Raw genomic sequence first — 5,590 nt, forward strand, 5'->3', positions numbered from 1 at the left:
TTCCCTTCCCTTCCCTTCCCTTCCACCTTCCCTTTTCCCTTTCCTTCCCTGTTGGTGCCAGACAGCACGCAGCAGATGATCCCCAGAGGGGTATGCTCAGCACACACAAACATGATGTTTACTGGCTCTGGGATGGATCAGGGAGGGATTTAGAGTCTCCGAGCTTGGCTGCACAGCTCAGAGATCCCCCTGCAAGTAAGTTATCCTCTTTGCTGACACTGGCTTTCTCTTCAGGTCATGCTTCTAAACCTCTGGACCCCAAGATAAATCACTTCCTGCTGTAATTACAGAAACTCATTTATGGTGATTAAGTGGTTTGGTGGAAGGTGTTGGAAAGGTGGTAGCTGAGCTCTGCTGGGCTGTGCTGTAATTAGGATAAAAGGGCTTCCTTCTCCTCCTGCAAATCTCCCTGCTCCTCTTTCCTTCTCCCTCCAGGTCTGACGGAGGCAGGTCACTGTTGACCTGACCCATCCCTGACTTGAAATGAGTTTGTTCAGCGCAGTGTGAGCGTTAGGATGTAAATATGCTTTAATTATCCAGCTCAGTGTTTGCACTGGCATGACTCCCCCGTCTGTGGGGGCAGCAGCTCTCTGCAGGTCACCTCTCTGTGAACAGAGGAGGATGTGAAGCAGCAGATGGAAGTGAAGAGATGACTTCTGAAATGGAGTAAACTCTTCTGCAGCAGCCCTCCTTGGCCTTCCCTGCAAACCGCGAGCGAACAGATTCACAAACAAGGAGCAAAACTCTCATTTCCTACTATCTACAAACCAATCTGAGTTTCTGTGCTTGCACAGAGAGTGCTCCTTTTAATATCCCACACCACCCGACGGGAGCCTGTGGACGCTAATTGCTTGCGAAGGCTCTCTGAAGTGTTTCACTTGGTGGATGTATTTGCTTGATCTCCAAGCAGCACTTGTGAGAAGCAGCAACGCGCGTCGCCGACAGACCGCCTGATTCCTCACCAACTGGTTTCCATCGCTGCTGTCCCTGACTTTGTCAGAGCTGGCTGCATGGGGAGAGGAGAGCTGTGCAGGGTTCAGACAGGGAGCAAAGCTCTTAGAAATCAATGCTCAAAGAGCTGGGAGGAAGTGTGGCATCACAGTGGTCCCTCTGGGACAATCAACCTTTATGTCTCTCTTTTCCCCTCTGTTTGTTCGATGCGACAGCTTTACGCACACAAGAGTCACCAACCTCGATTTTTTTTTTTCCTGCAGCTCTTCATGAAGGTTCTTGGTGGGAAAAGCTCTGTGTAGGTTAGAGGAACTCCAGCTTGGGTAAAACGATACCTGTTCTTGGTGACCTGCTCGCAGATGTTTCCCAAGGATGTTTGTATTTGGTTTTAGCAGGGGTAGCTGGGGTTTGGTAAGAGCACGGCCCCAGGGCACATAGTGCAAATATCCACAGAATCATCAAATCATTAAGGTTGGAAAAGGCCTCTAAAGTCTTCTAGTCCAACCATCAACCCACCCCCACCATGCTCACTAAGCCATGTCCCCAAGCGCCAAGACTTGGGCAGAGATTGGGTAATCTTAATGGAAAGAAGCCACTGGGGTGAGCAGAGTAGTGATCCTGCGGCTCCAAGCATCAGTAAGTCCCCTTTTCCCTTCTTTCTGACTCTTTTGCATTCAGTACTTCTGTCTGCCAGGGCTGAAGTCAGGGTTGAGCATGGCAATGGCTCCTCTTGATGATCTCTAGAGGTCCCTTCCAACCCCTGCAATTCTGTGATTCCATGATACCAGCTTGCGTCTGGCCAGTGTGGGCAGATTTCCCTCAACTTCATTCTCCTGCAAAGCCATTTGACTTTTCCAGCTGCTAAAGTCTCTGTGCTTTATCACTCATAGAAGGCAGCATGCCTTACCTCTTCCTGACTCCATCCCTCCCTTCCTCCCCATGGACTGGACTGGAGTGCTTGGCCAACCCATGGGGCTGACCTTACCACCATGCTCCGTCTGTGACCCAAATGGGGAGGGCTGAAGAGTTTGGGTTTGTACAGGGCTGTGAGGTGCTCCCCTGGTACATGCCCATCAGCCTCTTATAGGAAACTACAGTCCTGGGGTGTAAAGATGGGAGAGGAGCAGACTGGATTAACCTTGATCAGCGTCCCAGGGCAATGTCTTGTTTGTTGGGATCCAGGAAAATGCTTTAACCTCATGTCTCTTGTATTTTCTTTGTCCTACACACTTATATGAACAATACAGCGAGTTAGGGAAGGATTCATCCGGCACTTGAAAAGCCCTTGGAATTGCATACTCTTCTGGGGACAAGAAAGTGGCTGTATAAAAACAGACCCTTGTCACTTTGTCAGCTCCTCTGTACCCATGTCAGTGGGGCTGCTGCTTCACTCCCTATGTCCCCGCAGCCCCGCTGAGCTGGCTCCCCTCTGCCTGCTGCAAGCAGCCGAGTGCCTTGCCTTCCCCTGGCAAGATACCCCTTGCAGGTGGCTGATGGAAGCCAGCAGGGTCAGAGCTTGGCTGTCAGATCCCAGCAGGAGCACGGGGCTTGGGCAGCAGGGTGTACAAATGCATGAGGGGTCTAAAGCAAATCTGATTTGGGATTGCTGAGGCAGGAATGCCCACAATGGATCTTGCAAAACCTATCCCCAAGGCTGGGCTGCCTTTGAACACAAATTAGTCAGGACTGAAGTTGCTTACATCCCCTGATATGGTTTTAGCATTTTGTGATTTGCTCCTAATTCATCTGAAGCCAGAAATGCTTCCTGGTGTGCCCTCTGAGTTGTCATCCGAGTTGAGCTGCATTGCCTAGGGCTGTTTCTCCAGGACTGGGAACTTTCTGTTCTCTCCTGTCTGATCACACAGGGTAGAAATCTCTGCAGGAATGCATGAACTGTGACCTGCTGCATGGGCTGCACGGCTGCTGTGGCTCTTGAGGATAGGCAGGAAACCCGTAGGAACATTGCTCCTCTTCCCCCTGACTTTTATTTTCCTTTTTATCTGTACTCACAGTTCAGCTCCAGCAACCCTAACAGCAATTAGTCCTTCAAAACTGGAGCTAGCCATGCAGTGGGAAGGCGCTCTTGGTGGATATTAAGAGGCTCCATTTTGGATGGTTGAGGTGGGTAGGTGATGGGCAGAGGGGAACAACAGATTAGTGATGGTCTGGAAGTGGCCCCAGAATGTCTGAGACCAGCTCTGCTTCCACCTGCCTGCCGTGGCCTGGATGCCATCCAGATGCCAGGACGGAGATCTCTTCCTTGCACGCTCAATTTTCTGCCTGCAATTCTGACCTCATTCAATCTTACCCAGAAGAAAAACCCTTTGAATAGTGCATGTGCCTGTGCAGCTGTGGCATGTTCACACTGTCAGTGAGGCGAGAGTCCCTTTGGCTCTGGAGTGGAAAGCGACCTCATTTTGTGTGGCTGCGTCACTGCTGTCATCCTAAGCACCCTCCTGCCCTGCTGCTGACCTGACCCAAGCTGCTGCTGGGTGAGCGGTGGGGCATGGACCTGCCTGGGGGTGTGAGTGCTGGTGGTGTTGCCCTGGAGGGCATTGCTCAGCCAGAGAGACAACAGATAGGCACACATCTTTGTGCTGTTCCCTGAGGCTGACTTCATTTTCCATCAGCATTTTTCCAAAAACAGAGCCAAATCCTAAAATGGGTGAGCAGTAGAGTAATGCAGAGCATGTGAGGCACCTGTAAACCTCCATACTATGTTTTAAATGTGCAGTATTCTTTTCTAACCCTTCTTTTTCTCCAGTAAGGATTATATCCTAACAGATGGGCAGCAGGAACTGCAACATCAGTCATCAGCCACTGGAGAAAGGCAGGGTTTTGTTGCATACCTCCAAGCTGAAGGCTGTATCCAAGTTGCTCTGTATTTGCATTTTTGCTCATTTTACTTTGGAGTTCCTAATCCAAGCCTGGCTTGGTTTTCCAAGGGGTTCAGGGAGTTGGAAGAGGAAATTTGCAATAGGCAAAAGCTCTTGCTGAGGCTCTGGCTGGACCTGGGGCAGTAGGATCCCTGTGGGACTCTGTAGCACAGGGATGGCAGATGTGGAATGAGGGGATGATGAGCTTGGCTCTCCTCTGATCTTTGCTCTGCCCTGCCTGGAAGCAGCAGCCTGGTTCATGCCTGCTGCATGCCTGGTTCATGCTTCCATTTCAGCCTAGTAGGGTCTGGGACAACAAAGAACACAGATGAGGGGTTTGTTTCTGCTTTTTGGAGATGGCAGCTTCCAGCCAGTCCTGTTGGGTTAGGATGAGCAGAAAGGCTGCAGGAGGTGGAGGTGATATTCCCTCATCTGCATATCCATCACTGTTTCTTTTGCAGGTTCAGCTGCAGGAAGTGGCTGGTGTGAAACTGCACAGCAAATCCCCAGGCCTGGGGCTCTTGTTCCTGTCAGTCCATTGCCTCCTGCTTCATTTTCCCCTGCAGCCCTTTGGCACTTGCTTTGCAGCGGAGAGGAGGATGCTTTTGCAGCCAGAAGCCAGCTCATCCCTGCTACCACGGGGAGCCGCAGCCACAGACTGAAACCACAGCTCACCAGCAAATGCAAAACAATGTGCAAAACATGTTTTAATGTCAGGTTTTTATTAAAAGTGGACTAAGAGATTAAGATGTTCATCTGCCTTGCAGGGAGTGACTTTATAAATCTCAGCTTGCGTGCACTCGTGGAGCGTTGCTAATCACCAGGCTGGATCCACATCACGTGTGCACGGACTGCTTGCTCATGGAAAGCTCTCTTTCTCCCGGCAGTGAGAGCTGGGGCTCAGTGAGACCTCCTGGGGCTTAATGTAGGTTCCCACTGACACAGAGTTATTGTGTTTCTTTCCCATTTTATGCATTCTGCTCTTCAGGCCTTCTGCACGTTGGTGACCCCGTGCTTTGAGGACTCTGTGTGGAGCATCACTGGGTCAGCAGGGACCCACAGCTGGCATGGGATCCCATACTGGACACTGTTAGAAGGTACTTTGAATGCCACAGGGATGGTGGTGACCACTGCAAAGACCTTTGAAATCAGCTGGGGTGTTAAACTCTCTGCCGTGCTGAACTGCAGTGGTGGAAGTGATTTAGGAGCACTTGAAAATCTTGTCCTTGATCTCTTAAGCTTGTCATAACCACAGGATTGGAGCAGCTTTGGCGAGAGATGATTTGGTTCCTGGCTTTTTTTTTCTTCCTCTCCGCTTGTTTTATTCTCCTATAAGCATTCATCCAGAAATTCCCCTTTGCCGTGCTGGATTGATGGCTCTGGGACAATCAGCAGTATTCTGCTGCTGTTAGGAGTTCTAAAGGCAGTAAAGTTGGGTCCTTGAAGTGCTGTCAGTAATCATTTTTATGGTGGTCAGATTGCTCATTAGCACACTTGTTTTCAGATATTTAAGCTGGAAAGAAATCTATAGTCCTTGCATTTTTAACTTGATAACCACTCAATAGAACAAATAGAGTTGGAAATTAGAGCAGAGCTGGACTGGAAGAAATAGTCCTGAATGCTCACCTTTTACCCCAAAGGTCTATGGAGACAATTGCTTTGAGAACACAGCTTGGAGGAGCACATACATTCCCAGACTACCGAGAGGTAATAACAGCTCAGGTTTACAGTGGTGATTAGCCAGTGAGATGGGTCTGGAGGTA

General features: G+C 49.9%; 1 long non-coding RNA gene across 1 annotated transcript; it reads left to right on the forward strand.

Moving 5' to 3' along the window:
• Positions 7 to 4,582, forward strand: LOC110388358. Its single transcript, XR_002432858.1, has 2 exons — positions 7 to 195; positions 1,215 to 4,582. It is a non-coding gene; the product is annotated as an uncharacterized LOC110388358 (long non-coding RNA).

Source organism: Numida meleagris, chromosome 25 (assembly GCF_002078875.1).
Source record: "Numida meleagris isolate 19003 breed g44 Domestic line chromosome 25, NumMel1.0, whole genome shotgun sequence".
Taxonomy (NCBI): domain Eukaryota; kingdom Metazoa; phylum Chordata; class Aves; order Galliformes; family Numididae; genus Numida; species Numida meleagris.